Source organism: Macrotis lagotis, chromosome X (genome assembly GCF_037893015.1).
Source record: "Macrotis lagotis isolate mMagLag1 chromosome X, bilby.v1.9.chrom.fasta, whole genome shotgun sequence".
Classification (NCBI taxonomy): Eukaryota; Metazoa; Chordata; class Mammalia; order Peramelemorphia; family Peramelidae; genus Macrotis; species Macrotis lagotis.
The window spans coordinates 113,323,239-113,340,376 of NC_133666.1; the positions used below are offsets into that span (position 1 = coordinate 113,323,239).

At 35.3% G+C, this 17,138-nt stretch overlaps 1 pseudogene; it reads left to right on the forward strand.

Moving 5' to 3' along the window:
* Positions 1-531: 531 nt before the first annotated feature.
* On the forward strand, positions 532-1,719 carry LOC141498800 (junction plakoglobin pseudogene; annotated as a pseudogene).
* Positions 1,720-17,138: the final 15,419 nt, after the last annotated feature.

Genomic DNA, 17,138 nt, shown 5'->3' on the forward strand with positions numbered 1-17,138 from the left:
GGAGTTTGAATTCTGCCTCAGACATTTACTAGCTGTGTGACCTTGGGCAAGTCATTTAACCCTGATTCATATCTGGCCACTGGACCTAGATGGGTCGGGAGGAAAAAATGAGGCTGGTGACTTAGCTCAGCTTCTCACCCACTCAAATTCATTTCATGTGCTTGTCATGCATCACTTCCTTGATGCGGTTTTCTTCAAGAATAAAGGCCAAATATTACTAATGATTATATTATTTCAGCTATAAAGTCTGAAATATTTACACTTTCCCCCTCATCTCCATTGTTAGACCTATATGGTTTTAACTTAACCAGTCCTGAGACAACTTCCATATTGCTTACATTGCCTTTGAGGACGTAGGCTTAGCTTCATGATACATTTTTACTTTTTACACTGAAATACAAAGTTCAGGAAGTACAGCTGTAGTCAGAGTTTGGAGCAGCCACTACCTGAGTGAGACCCTCCCATCTAAGCCCAATCTAAAGCCAACCATGTCCACTGCCACTAGCCCTAACCCTAGCCCAGACTCTAACTATGAGGGAAGCAGCAACTGCCATGGTGGTGATCAACCTGCAGCCCATCTAGGTGATATTTATATAGCTATGATTCAGGCATTGACTCTCAGGTCAACACCTGTGTGCTATTAGTCAGTAGCAAAGGTATTGTTGAAGAGGATGAGACCTGAGTCCACCAATCCACACTCAAGAAAACCACCACCTACTCCCCAGGGATTCCCGGAGTCAGAGTGATCTGGAATGCCAATTGCCATTGAAAAGGACCCAGCAGGTGAGAACAGCCATGTAAACTTATACCACTTAGCACCTTTCTATTCTTTTGACTACACAGATTGAAAGGCTGGCCACCAGTGTGCAAGGATTAGTTGAACCCTCACAGCTATTAAAATCAACCATCATTGACCTCATCAGCTACCAAGATGATACTGAGCAGGCAAACTCACTAAGCTGTTCAATGATGAAAATCTGGTGAGTAAAGGTAGCTATGACTGTGAATCACCTATCAAAGAAAGAAACATCCTAGGGAACACTGATGGGTTCACCCCAGTTGCAGCTGCTGTCCTGAACACCAAAGATATGGATACTTACTGCTATATCACCAGCATTCTGCACAATCTCTCTCACCACCATAACGGTTGCTTGCCATATTCAAGTCAGGGGACAACCCCATTCTGGTCTGCATGCTCAGTTCTCCAATGGAATCAATCCTATTTTATGACATTACAACACTGCATATTCTACTACTGTATCAAGATGTTGCCAATATGACCATCTGCCTGACTGATGGGCTTCATAAAATGGTGCTCCTATCAACAAGAACAATCTCGAATTCCTGGCCATTGCCAACTGCCTGCAACTACTTGCTTAAGGCAACCAGGAGAGCAAAATCATCATCCCAGTCAATGAGAGCCCCAGACCCTGATGTAGATCATATGTGAAGCTTCTCTGAACTACAAACTTTGTGCTATCTGTGTGTCCCAGAAACAAACCTGTCATTGTGGAGACTGGTGGTATGTAGGCTCTGGGCAAACCCTTGAAAAGTGATGGCCTCAACTTACAAAACTGTCTGTGGTCCCTGAGCAACCTCTTAGATGTAGCCACTAAACAGGAGGGTCTGGATAGTGTGTGGAAGGTCCTGGTCAATCAGCTAAATATAGATGATGTTAATGTACTGACTTGTGTCTCGGGCACCTTTTCGAACCTGTGATAACAGCATGAACAAGATACTAGTGATGTAGAATATTGTCATGAAGGCTGCAGCAGTTGCTTCTGGAGCAGCTGGGGAAAAATAACTGGACAGAAGATTACAATGGTATCTATGATGGCATTGAGGCCGGACCCTGTTGCTTTGCCCATGCTAGCTTCCTAGTTTCAGTCTAGGCAGTCCCAGGACAAAGAGGAGAAATAGTACACCAGAATTTGTAGCAACAGTAGAACAGGAGCCATCCTCATAACTCCAGGGAAGAAAAAAAGAGTTCTTGTGGTTGCTCACAGAACAGAGCACAAACAAGGAGAGTAGTAAACACAATACTCTTTAGATCATACCACTTTGAAAGACATGAAACTTAGAGGTTCCTAGCTCTGAAAGCAGCTGCATAAAACTCCTAAAATTGAGACAGTGCTCCTTCCACCCCGGAAGCAGAATCATACTTTAACAAACAGTTAAAATTCAAATAATAGGTTGGGGGAAAGAGCAAGGATCCGAAATATTCTGACCATAGCAGGTTACTATGGTGACAAGGACATTCAAGAGACACACTCAGAAGAGATAACAAAGTCGATGCTTGTACATCTAAAGATTCCAAGAAAAATATGGGTTGGTCTCAGACATGGAAGAACTCAAAAAATATTTTGAAAATCAATTAAGAAAGGCAGAGGAAAAAAATGGGCAAAGAAATGAAAGTGATGCAAGAAAATCATGAAGAGTCAACAGTTTGATGAAGGAGACAAATAAATGCTGAAGAAAATAATATATTAAAAAAACAGACTGGATTAAATGGTAAAATGGGATAAAAAACCCAATCAATTAGGAGTAGAATATCTTATAAAGCAGAAGTGGCCAAAAGGAAAAAGTAGCACAGAAATTGCCTGAAAGGAAAAAGACAGACAAACTCCAAGTTACTCTGATAAACACCTCATTGTTCAAACATATAAGGAATTGAGTAAAATTTATAAAAATGAGCCCCTATCCTACCCCTAGTAAAAGATATGAACATTTTCAGATGAAGCATAACCATAACATATTATTAATTGGAGAAATTCAAATCAAAGCAGTACTACTTTATATCTCTTAGATTGCCTAACAGGACAGAAAAAGAAAATGACAAATGTTGGAGAGGATGACAATGAGACATTAATGCACTATTGATGAATTGTGAATGAATTCAACCATTATGTGTAGCAATTTGGAACTAAGGCCTAAGGCTCTAAAACCACACATTATCTTTGATCTAGCAACTAGGTCTTTATCCCAAAAAAGATGAAAGAAAAAGGATAACAACAACAACAAAGGAAAAGGTCATATATATATATATATATATATATATACAAAAATATTTATAGCAAAGAAATGAAATTTGAAGGAATGACCACCAGTTGGGAATTACTAAACAAAATATGGTATTGATTATGATGAAATACATTTCTGCTACAAGAAGTTGTGACCAGGATATTCTCAGGAAAATTGTAGAAAGACATATATGAACTGATGCAAAGTGAAATATACTATGTACAAAAGCAGCAATATTGTAAGATGATCTGCTGTCAATGTTTAGCTTTTCTCAGCAATACAGGGACCTAAGACAACTCTAAAAGACTTTGATGCAAAATGCTATCCATCCCATCGAATGAACTGTTGGCATTCAAATGCAAATGAAAATATAATTTTTTAAACTTTTTTTGATGATTATTTTTGTTCTATATTTTCTGTCACACTGTGACTATTATGGAAATGTTTTTAATGATTTTACATGTATAAATTATAATGAATCACTTGCCTTCTCAATGAGAGAGACTGGGAAGGAAGAAGGGAGAGAATTTGGAAGTCAAAGTGTTAAAAATTGCTTTTACATGTAACTGGGGAAAAATAAGATTCTAAATAAAACAAAGAAGATTAAATAAGAAAAAAGAAAGCAATCAAATCCTGTTGTGTGGAAGAAAAGTAGAAATTCACATTCAGTGCAAATGATGGAATCAATGATCATGTTCATGGTCAGAGATTACCAAAATTTCTTTTTATAATCTTTAATTATCTCTAAGTAGTCTACATGCCTTAGTCTCCATACCCATAGTCTTCATTTTCAGGAATGTACCTCCCAGATTGTAGTCTTTTGAATTATCACATTAAATGTGATAACCAAACAAGGGAATTTGAATTGTTCACTGTGACTTCCACTACTGGTTGAATCTTCCTTTGGACCACAGTACAATGAGTATGTATGCGGCTTCTGCTTAAAACAATTTACCCTACTAGTATAGGTGATTACCGCAGTTGAGTTGAAATGAAAGGTTCCATGCTGAGATAGGTCTTACAGTTCCCAAGTTTCTTGCCTCAATGCTTTGTGAATTTTACATGTAATTTCTTCTGATATTCTATTAAAAATTATCTATCTTTTTACTTCCATCTTACTCTTTTGAATCCAGAATCTCCTTCCCACCCCTCTACACATTTACATGCAGACACATCACACACACACACACACACACACACACACACACACACACACACTCTATGTAAATAAAAAAGGAAAACAATAGAAACAGAAACAAAGAAACAAAATGCAACTTTGTCTAATCAGCATAAATTCCTAGGTATTTAAAGTGAAACAAGATTAATTAAATTGTTTTTTTTTTTTTAATCCACAAGTAAATCTTAAAAGACACATGAATAGGAAGGAAAGGAGATAAAAATTATGAAAAGAATTGCAGACAACTTCCAGAAAATCATAAGGGATTTGCTAGCAAGGTTTCTATAGGGAAATTTGGAATAATTATCTAGAAGTCCATGGGAACTAGAATTAAATGTCTCATAAGATCCACATTTTCTTTTCAAGCAATTAAAAGATCATGTGACTCATATTTTTCTTTATTAAACTGGGTTTTATTTTTTATTTTTTAGAATTATAATAGTAAATCTTATTCATCTACATAGGTTTGTGCATTTATAAACATATCCACATATATACATTTGTACAACATATGTATATATATATATATATATACATATATAAAATGTGTATATGCATGCATGTGTATACACATGTACTTTATTCAATAAAATTACCACTATATCAATTCAGTAACAAAATATACCAGTTGGCATATATTGGGTACCTTATATGCCTAGATCTATGAAAGACCTAAAGAAGAAGCAGACAGAATAATTCAATTGTTTCGGTGGTGTCACTCTTTGCAATAGCTTTTGGGATATTCTTGCTAAAGATACTGGAGTTTGCTATTTCTAATTCTAATTCATTTTACAGATGAGAATTTGAGGCAAACAAGATTAAGAGATACTTCCAGGGTCATATAGCTAATGTTATTTGAGACCAAATATTTGAGACTTCTCAAAAAAAGAAAAGTCTTCCTAATTCCAATCCAAGTGCACCATTAAGCTGCCTTTACAGACATATATACAATGTTCTCTTGGTTCTGTTTATTTCCCAACTGACATAAACAGTTTAGTAAGTTTTGGGAAAAATTTTCAGAGTGATCTCCAAAATAGTCAGATCAGTTTACAATTCTGCTAACAATGAATTTGTCCTAATTTGTCCACATCCCTCTAAGATTTTGTAACTTTCCCATTCAAACCTCTGATATAAAATGTCATTTCAAGGTAATTTTAAGTTGTATTTCTCTAATCAATAATGATTTAGAGAATTTTTTTCATAAGACCATAAATTACTATTTTGTCTTTGGAAAACTGCTTATTCATATACTTTGGCCATTTATCAATTGAGGAATGACTTGCATTCTTATAGATTTGACAATGTTTATTTATGTATAAGTCTATGATCTAATACCTGTATCTGAAAAATTGTCTATAAAATTTCCTACCTACCCCCAATTTTCTGATTTCCTTCTGTTCTTGGTTATATTTCTTATTATTTATATAAAATCTTTTTTAATTTAATGAAATCAAATTTATCCATTTTACATATAACTATGTTCTCTATATTGTTTATTTATAAAGTATTTGTCTAGCCTCTATTTTTGATGAACACCAAATGGCAAACAATTCTGGTTGTGGAGTAAGAGGCTTTTATGTTGAATTTGACGATGGGGGAATTAATGCAGAGGCCAAGGTCATGGACCACATTGCAGCTGAGCCATAGAGGAAAGGTCAAAGACAAGGAATGGGTTCCTGTCACTAATCTGGGTCACCTAGTCTTGGATGTGAAGGTCAAGTATTTGAAAGAGATCTAGGGTTTTTTTCCCTTCCTATAGTATAAAGGAGTCCGAGGTCATAGATTTCTTGCTGGGATCTTCATTGAAAGATGAGGTTCTGAAAATCATGACTGTTCAGAAACAAACTAGAACTGAACAATGTACCAGGTTCAAGACTTTTGTGGCCATTTGCAACTAATATTGGTCATTTTGGTCTGTGTCAAGCATTCCAAGAATGTGGTCACAGCTACTCTTGGTGCTATCATCTTGGCCAAGCTTTCCATCATTCCTGTGAGATATAGTTACTGGGGGAACAAGACTGGCAAAGCTGTCACATGCCCTGCAGATCCAGTGGGTATTTTGGTTAGGTTCTGGTGTACCAGGTTCTAGCCCCCAGAGATAATGACTGTGTCTAAGAACCTCCTGATGATGACTGGAACTGATGAATGCTACACTTCTGCAAGGGGCTTTATTGTCACATCAGGCAACTTTCCTAGCTCTACCTTTGATGCCATCTCCAAAACATACAGTTACCTAACTCTAGACCTGTGAAAGGAGACTGTGTTCACTGTCTTCCTGTTAGAAATTCACTGATCATCTTGTAAAGACTTACAATTTTGTGTCTATCCAGAGGACCCAGGCTACTCTGGCAACCCCAGAGATGTTTTTTTAATAAGCAAGAAATAAAGTGAACTGTGTCTGTTTAAAAAAATATTTTCTTATTATTTTCTTCTAATTTTCCTATGTCTCTCTACCTTTTCCTGAAAATCTTTTTAGACTACCATTTGGAAAGGATTATCTCCATTTTGGTTTAGAAGTGTATTTCCAGGGGGCAGGTAAACACAGACTATCTACATTGGATAGAATATATTTAGCAACTGTTAATATGTGATGGTGTGAAGTTATTAATATGCAAATAAGAAAATTTAAATAAATGGGAAAATGGGTTAATTAACATTTGTGGTGGACACCTTCATTAGTACCATAATACTATTGTAGTTCATTGTTTCATTATTAAGTAGAAATGCCAAATTTCAGTTAGAGGTTAGTTATCAGTTAATACACATCTATCCAGTACCTAATATGTATCAGACATTGCAGCAAGAACTAAGGATACAGAAGAGAGAGCTAAGGAGAAGAGAAGCCACAAAGTTGAATGAGCTCTTCAGTTTCCTTAGGAAACAACTTTAACTCAAACCTCTAGTAGAATTCTCTACTGATGGACATATTATAAGAAGACAAGTGAAGCAATTTTCTACTTTGCGGACACTTGGAAGGACTTTGGTCTATTTAACTTTGGTGAAAGGTGGGTGGAATTCAGCACAGGTAGAGTGTACAAGCCAGCCAGAGGTTCTTAACCATTGATAGATTAGCAACTAAGGCCCCATGATCCTGGATCAGAAGGCCAGTGGCATGGCAGGTCAGCTGTGAGGCCCCAAAGTTCCAGCACAACAGGCAAATTGCTAACCCCAGAACCAAGGATATCACAGGTGTGAAAAGGCAGGATTACCCCAGATCAGTGGACAAATTCAGGTCTCAGAGCAAAGAGTCAGAAGACCCCAAGATCCCAGCACAATGAACTTTGAATAGTAAGTACCCTATGTACCCAAAGAACAGAATTTAGCTTTAAAAAATAAGCAAGAAACAAAAAAAAAAAGCCCTGACCATAGAAAACTAGGATGGAAAAAGGGAAGATTCAAAAACAAACTGTGAAGAGGATAAAGGCAAAATGTCTACATGTGTAGCTAGATAGGAATAGGAATTGATTCTGAGCCCTGAAAGCCTTATTAGAATTCAAAAAAATTAAAAATGAAATGAGAGATGGAGGAAAAATTGGGAGGGGGGCGGAAAGAGAGGTAGGAAAGAGAGAATCAGCAGTTCAGAAAAGAAAGGACAGAAACTGACTGAAGCAATTCCTGACTTCCAGTCAAGATGGCAGAGAGAAGCCAGGTCCTGAGCTAAGGTCTCCGGATCTTCCCTCGTAAAGAATATCAAACAAACCTCTGAATGGAAATCTGATCTACAAAACCCAGAAAAAGAAGCAAGGAGAAGAAGACCCAGCTCATGGTCTGTCTCTGGGGTGTGGAGTGCTGAGTGTAGAGTGCCTACAGCCAGTGGGGGCAGGGCCAGAGCAGGAGGACACTAAGATCAGCCCCAGAGCATTCCTACTTCCTTGTGGGAACCAGTGAGCTGTGGAACCTCTCTCTGAGAACTACTTCACTGTGGGAATCAATCATGTCACACCGAGAAACAACCAGAGAGTGGAGGCATGGCCGTGGGACTGACAGGAAGGGCTGGACGGTAGGTTCCAGCTTCCATCAGTCCCTACTGGCCAGGAGGGGATATTACATCCAAGCTCCAACACCTCAGTGAGCAAAGGCTCCAGCAGTTCCTACTGGCCAGCTGGAGATACTACACTGAGTGAGCAAAGCCTCTAGGGATCTCAATATCAAACCTCTGTGAACCAGCAACACAAGATCTTAGGAAAATGAAGAAAGGCCAGTGGAAAAGGGGAACATAGAAAAATTCCTAGATGGAAAAGACCCTAATTCAGAGAGATATAGAACCCCTGAGGAGAATATGATTTGGTCTGCAGCACAGAAAGATTTCCTTGAAGAAATCTGGAAGGAGTTTAAAAGTCAATTGGAAAATTTGGGAAAAGAAACACAAGAGAAAATTAACACCTTGCAACAAGAAAATAAATCCTTAGAATATACAATTTGGACAAAACCAAAAAGAAAATAATTCTCTCAAAACCTCAAATGAACAAAGGGAAAATTTGTACAAAAATAGAATTGACCAATTGAAAAAGGAGTTGCAAAAGTTAAATGAAGAAAATTCTTCCCTAAACAAAGGAATGGAGTCTATGGAAACCAATGACTTCATGAGACAACAAGAATTGGTTAAACAAAAACAAAAAACTGAAAAAAATAGAAGAAAATGCTAAATGCCTTGTCAGCAAAATCCCTGATCTCAAGAACAGATTGAGGAAAGCTAAGCTCAAAATTACTGGTCTTCCTGAAAACAGTGAAGATTAAAAAAAGCCTAGATGCAATATTATGGGATTTAGTGATGGAAACAGAGTGCAAAATAATTATTGAAAAAATACATTGATCCCCTCTGGAAAGGGATCCCAAAATGTAAACACCAAGGAATATTGTAGCCAGATTCCAGAACCATTAGATAAGAGAAAATCCTGCAAGCAGCCAGAAAGAAATAATTTAAATTCCAAGGAGGCACAGTAAGGAATACCCAGAACCTGGCAGTGTCCACATTAAGGGATCAAAAGGCCTGGAATGCAATATTCCAAAAAGCAAAGCAGCTTGGAATGCAGCCATGAATCCAATACCTGGCAAAAGTGAGCCTTCTCTTCTAGGGGAAAAGATGGGCATTTAATGAAATAGGAGACTTCCAACTTTTCCTGATAACAAAGACCAGAGCATAATAGAAAATTTGTACTTCAAACAGGAGACACAAGAGACACATGAAAAGGTAATTTTTTTTAAAAGGGGGAGGGGGGGAAGTGTTATCAAATAAGATGAAACTGGCAATCTCCACACCTGAAAGAAAGACTTTAATAACTCTCAAGAATTGTAAATCTAGGGGGGGCTAGGTGGCGCCTTGGAGTCAGGAGTACCTGGGTTCAAATCCAGTCTCAGACACTTAATAATTACCTAGGTGTGTGGCCTTGGGCAAGCCACTTAACCCCATTTTCCTTGCAAAAAAAAAGAAAACCAAAAAAGAATTGTAAATCTATTAGAGAATTTAATTAGCCAGAAGAGATGGATACATAGGACTTATTTGAGAAATTGTTATCCAATAAGATAAACTGGATATATCCTTACCTGGGAGAAAAACTCTAATAACTCTCAATAATTGTAATTCTAGTAGAGAGAACAGCCAGAAGTGATGGGCACTCATGACCTTGCTGTGATTCTGGTAGAAGGATTTAAAAACAATACCTCCTTTAAAAAGGAGGACAGTAAAGAGATGGGAAGCTGGATGGTACTGAATGGGGTAAATCTTATTACAATAAGAGGTAGAAAGGACTTTTTGCAATAGAGGGGAAGAAGGGAGAAGGTGAGAACCCCTGAATCATACTCTCATCAGACTGGCTTAAAGTTAAAAACACATGCATGACTAAATTAAGAAACTTATCTTACATTTAAAATGTTAAGAGGGGAAAGGGGGAGGGGGGAGGAAAAGGGGAATCAACAGAAGGAAGGGAAGAAAGGTCAAAGGGAAAGGGGGAAAGGGGGGGTAGGATATAGGAGGGCAAACACACTGAAGGTAGTGGTATTCAGAAACAAAACACTGAGGAATATGGATAATGGGAAAAAGTGGGAAAATACAGAGGGAAAATAATATGGAAGGCAATAATGAATTAGTAATTATAACTTTGAATGTGAATGGGATGAACCCTGCCTTAAAATGTAATCAAATAGCAGAGTGGATTAAACACCAGAATCCTACAATATGCTGCTTAAAAGAAACTCATCTGAAGCAGAGAGATACACACAGAGTAAAGATAAAAGACTGGAATAAAATTTATTTTTCTTCAGCTGCAGTGAAAACAGAAGGGGTGGCAATCCTTATCTCAGACAAAGCAGCTGCAAAAATAGATAGCATTGAAAGAGATAAGGAAGGAAATTACATCTTCCTAAAAGGTACCATAGACAATAAAGTAATTTCAATACTAAATATGTATGCACCCAATGGTATAGCAACACAATTCTTAGAGGAGAAGCTGAAGGAGCTAGAGGAACACATAGACAGCAAAATTCTACTAGTGGGAGACCTCAATCTCCTGCTCTCAGATTTAGATAATTTTAACCATAAAATAAACAGTTAAGAGGTTAAGGAGGTAAAAAGATTTCTGGAAAACTGAGACATGATACATGAATAAAAGAAACTTAATGGGGATAGAAAGGAATATACTTTCTTTTCTGCAGTATATGGCACTTACACAAAAAAACTGACCACATACTAGGGCATAAAAAACCTAATAATCAATTGAAGAAAGGCAGAAATAGTGAATACATCTTTCTCAGATCATAATGCAATAAAAATCAAATGCACTATTGGGGAAGGGAGATATAGACCTAGAACTAACTGGAAAATGAATAACTTCATTTTAAAGAATGAGTGGATCAAACAAATTATAGAAAGAATTAATGATTTTATCCAAAATAATAACAATAATGAAACAACATACCAGAACATATGGGAAACACTGAAGTCAGCTGTCAGGGAATATATTATATCTTTAAATGCTTATATGACTAAAATAGAGAAAAAGGATATCAATGGATTAAATATGCAACTAAAAAATTAGAGAACTAAAACAATACTGACCCAGTTAAATACCAAATTAAAAATTCTAAAAATTAAATTAGGAAATTAATAAAATTGAAAGCATGAAAACTATTGAACTAATAAAACAAGAGTTGGTTTTATGAAAAAGCCAATAAAATTGAAGTACTTCTGGTCAATTTGTTTAAAAAAATGAAAGAAGAAAACAAAATTACTAGCATAAATGAAAAAAAAGGGGAACTCACCACCAGTGAGGAGGGAATCATAGTAATAATTTGGAATTATTTTGCCCAACTATGTCAATAAATTTGATAATCTAAATGAAATGAATGATTATTAAGAAAAAATATAAGTTGTATAGTGGCTGGGTGGTGCAGTGGATAGAGCACTGGCCCTGGACTAAGGAGTACCTGAGTTCAAATTTGACTTCAGACACTTAATAATTGCCTAGCTGTGTGGCCTTGGGAAAGCCAATTAACCCCACATTGTTAAAAAAAAAAAGAAAATTCTAAGTTGTCCAGGTTAAATGAAGAGGAAAATAATACCGGAATAACCCTATTTCAGAAAAAGGAATACAATGAGCCATTATTGAACTCCCTATGAAAAAAATCTCCAGGGCAAGATGGATTCATGAGTGAATTCTACCAAACATTTAAGGAACAACTGGTTCCAATTCTATATAAATTATTTGGAAAAATAGGTGAAGAGGGAACTCTGCCTGACTCTTTCTATGACATCAATATAGTGCTGATACCTAAACCAGGAAGAGTTAAAAGAGAAAGAAAATTATAGACCTATGTCCCTGATGATTATAGATGCAAAAATCTTAAATAAAATCTTAACAAAATGACTACAAGACGCTATCACTAGGATAATACTTTGTGACCAAGTAGGATTTATCCCAGGAATGCAGGGTTGTTTCAATATTAGGAAAACTGTTAGTATATTTACTCATATCAATAACAAACCTATCAGAAATCATATGATTGTATCAATAGCTGCTGAACAAACTTTTGACAAAATATAGCACACATTCCAACTAAAAATACTAGAGAATATAGGAATAAATGAATTGTTCCTTACAATAATATACAGAATCTATTTGAAACCATCAACTGCCTTATATGCAATGGGAATAGGTTAGAGGTATTCCCAATAAGATCAGGGTTGAAACACAGATACCCACTATCACCACTACTATTCAATATCATATTAGAAATGTTAGCTTCTACAATAATCAAAGAAAAGAAAGGAATTAGAGTAGGGAAGGAAGAGACAAAACTCTCATTCTTTGCAGATGACATGATGATATACCTAGAGAATTCCAAAAAAATCATCTAAAAAACTACTAGAAATAATTAGCAACTTTAGCAAAGTTGCAGAATATAAACTCCCATTAATCCTCAATATTTCTATGTATGACTAACAAGATGCAGCAGACAGTGCTAGAAAGAGAAATCCCATTCAAAGTAACTTCAGACAATATAAAATATCTGGGAGTCTATCTGTCACAGCAGACTCAGAATCTTTTTGAAAACAATTATAAAACATTTCTCACACAAATAAAATCAGACTTAAATAACTGGGCAAATAACAACTGTTCATGGAAAGGCTGAGGTAATATAATAAAAATGACAATTCTACCAAAATTAAACTACTTGTTTAGTGCCCTACCAAGCAAAATTACAAAAAAAAATACTTTAATGTGTTAGAAAAAATCAGTAAGTAAATTCATATGAAGAAATAAAAAACTGAGAATCTCCATAAATTTAATAAATAAAAATGCAAAAGAAGGTGGCTTAGCCCTACCAGATCTAAAATTATATTATATTATAAAGAATCAGTCATGAAAACTATCTGAAATTAGCTAAGAAATAGAGTGGTGGTGGGGCGGCTAGGTTGTGCAGTGGATAGAGCACCAACCCTGGAGTCCAGCGTAACTGAGTTCAAATCCAGCCTCAGACATTTAATAATTACCTAGCTGTGTGGCCTTGGGCAAGCCACTTAATCCTACTGCCTTGCAAAAAACCTAAAAAAAAATAATTAAAAAATAGAGTGGTGGATCAGTGGAATAGACTAGGTGCAATAGCAGGAAATGCTTATAGTAATCTGCTGTTTGATAAACCCAAAGAGTGCAGCTATTGGAAAAAAAAAAAACTTTCTGATAACAACTGCTGGAGAAATTGGAAGAAACTTAGATTAGACCAATACCTCACCCCCATACCAAGATAAGATCCAAATGGATACAGGATCTAGACATAAAGAACAATATTATAAGCAAACTAGAAAATCAAGGAATAGTTTACCTGTCAGATCTATGGAAAGGGAAGCAATTTATGACCAAGGAAACAATGGAGAACATCATTAAAAACATACTAGACAATTTTGATTACATTAAATTAAAAAGCTTTTGCACATACAAAACCACTGTAACCAAGATTAAAAGAAATGTAGTAAACTGTGAGACAATTTTACACCTATTGTTTCTGACAAAGGACTCACCTCTAAAATATACAGAGAACTGAGTCAATTTTTTTTTTATAAAAGATAAGCTCTTCCCCAATTGACAAATTGTCAAAGGATATGCAAAGGCAATTTACAGATGAGGAAATCAAAACAACCCATAGCCATATGATAAAACTGCTCTAAACCACTAATTATTAGAGAAATGCAAATTAAAACATCTATGAGGTACCATGTCACACATCTCAGACTGTCCACTATGACCAGAAAGGACAATGATCAATGTTGGAAGGGATGTGGGAAATCTGGGACACTAATACATTGTGGGTGGAGCTGTGAACTTATCCAACTTTTCTGGAGAGCAATTTGGAATTATGCCCAAAAGGCAACAAAAATGTACATACCCTTTGACCCAGCAATACCACTAAGGGTAAAAACATCACCTGTACAAAAAAGATTCATAGCAGCTTTATGGTGGTAAAGAAATGGAAACTGAGGGAATACCCATCAAGTGGGGAATGGCTTACCGAACTGTGATATATGTATGTGATGGAATACTATTGATCTATTAGAAACCAGGAGGGTTGGGAATTCAGGGAATCCTGGAAGGATTTTTGTGAAATGATGCTGAGTGAGATGAGCAGAACCAGAGGAACATTGTATACCCTAACAGCAACATGGGAGTGATAACCAAACTTAATGTACTTTCTCATACTAACAGGGCAACAATCAAGCACAATTTTGGGATATCTGTGATGGAGAATGCCATCTGTGTCCTGCGAATAATTGTAGAGTTTGAACAAAGACCAAAGACTTTCTATGTACATTTAATTTATTTTTTAAATATTCTTATTATTTAATTCTGCTATATCTCATACTGTATGTTGCTTCCTTAAGGATATGATTTTTCTCTCTCATCACATTCAACTTAGATCAATGCATATTATGGGAATTGATGTAAAGACTAACAATCTGCCTTCTGTGGGGGTGGGGGGAGGGAAGTAAGATTGGGGCAAAAATTGTAAAATTGTAAATAAATAAATCCTTTCAGAAATTTAATTTTAAAAAAAGAAAGTAATTCATTACAATATACAGCTGATTAAAAGGGGGGGGATGCCTAAGAAGACAACTCATAGAAAAATGGAATTTGTCAAGGGATAAACTAAAAAATTAATTCCTTTAAAATTGGAATGGGGGGGTGGGAGCTCATGACTCTATGATACATCAAGAATCAGTCAAACAAAATCAATGTAAAGTATCTCATTGGAAAAAAAAAAGCTGAAAATCATGACCAAGAGAAGAGACTGGAGAACCACTTTTAAGATATTATGAAGGGGCAGAAAAGTGGCACAGTGGATTGTTTCTGACAAAGGACTCATCTCTAAAATATACAGAGGATTGAGTCAAAATTTTTTTTTAAAAATATAAGCTATTCCCCAATTTACAAATTGTCAAAAGATATGCAAAGACAATTAGAACACCAGCCCTGGAGTCAGGAGTACTTGAGTTCAAATCTGGCCTCAGGCATTTAATAATTACCTAGCTGTGTGGCCTGGGGCAAGCCACTTTACCCCATTGACTTGGAAAAGAAAAAAAAACAACCTAAAAAAGAAAGATATTATGAAGGAACACTTCCCTGATATCTTACTGCCAGAAGCTAAAATTGTCTTTGGGGGCATCCAATGAGCTCTTCCTAGAAAAGATGCTAGAATGAAGATGCCAAGGAATGTTATATGCAAATTCCAGAATTATCAGGACAGGAACAAAATACTGTGAGTATCCAGAGGAAAATAATTCAGATATTGGGGAACCACCATCAGCATTATATGGACCAGTTTCTGCTCTGAAGGGTCAAATGACTTGGAGAATGATATTCTTGGGGGGAAAGGAGATTAAAATATAAGAAAGAATCATCTACCCAGAAAAACTGAGCATACTCTTTCAGGGGAAAAGACTGAGATTCAATGCCATTGGAGACTTTCAGACATTGCTGATGAAAAGACAAATGCTAAATGGAGAATTTGATTTTCAAATCAAAGTATAAAAAAATAAGAAAAACCCAACAAGTTACTTAATAAATTAAACTGTTTGAATCCCTACAGATGAGGAGGATGCTGTTCATTCTCTTTGAAGATAAATTTTATTACTTCTGTCCTTTTATATTTTTTATGAATTTAATTAAACACCAAATAAATTCAACATGTCTTTTACAAAGTAGAACAGAAAAAGACATGAAAGTAGAAATTTCTGTTTTGAACAGCTTGTACTCCCTTTAAGTATATAAAGGACATATGTAAATTATAAAGTGTATATGTTAAGTTTATAACTATTAGATTTGTCTTCTTGTCAGTTTCCTTCTATTTCTTTCTTTTATAAAACAAAATTAAAATAAATTTTAATGCTTTTTCTACACTACCAAAATTTTCCATGTGCCTCTCCTTCCCTTTCAGAAAACTGCATCTAGTATTATTTTCACTTTAATAATTTGTCCCTTGAGATCAATGCCTCTGCATCAAACACATGTATATACATAATTATTATTGGTGTTGCATATATGTACACATATGTGTACACTAACAGGTATGTGCCAAAAGTAGACTGCATGTGTCATAAACTATTGCTACTGAGTACAGGAGTTTGTACATTTTAACCTGCATGCTTATGTGTGTATATTCATTCATATATAAGTGCATGCATGCTTATATATATGAATAGATATGGTTGTACATGTACATATCATGCTTAAATATATAGATGCAACATCCTTCATACATAGATGCAACAATTAATATAAATTTCCACAATATCTCTCTTTCCTTTTTCTCCCTTTTATCTAGTTTTGAATTTTTCTTGTTCATTCATTTTTCTTTCTCTTTTCTATCAAATTCCAAACCTCCTTTTCCTTCTTCTTTAAATAGTTAACTAAAATTTCTTTTCCATTTCTTCCTTTTAATTTAGTTTCTTTTTTAAAAATACTATTTGTTTTGTACTTTTTTATGATTTCTCTTTCCTTTGTGATTATTCTAAAATTATATTCTTCAATTTATAGTGACTATATTTATTTTTTCTTTAGTTTCTCTGATTTTGTCCTGTCTCTTTTTTTCTGATATAATCCTGTCCTAGAAGTATCAATTTCCCTTGGAATAGAAGTATTCTCATGTGATAGAATTTTCCTATGTCCCTGATTGTGTGGTCTATTGACTTTTTATGATAATTTTCTTTCCAACATACTCATTACAGATTGAATTATCTATTATTATTTTTATTTATTAATATTATTATACCACTAAATCAAGTTTCTTCTTTTCTCTTTCCCATTTTATTCTTTGTCTTTGATAGCTAATTCATTTTTCTTTAGAATATTTTCTTCCTTACATAAATTATTTTTCTGTATGATCCAACTCTTCATTACTCAAATTGGGGTTTTCTTAGTAAAGATATTTGAATGCTTTGTCATTTCCTTCT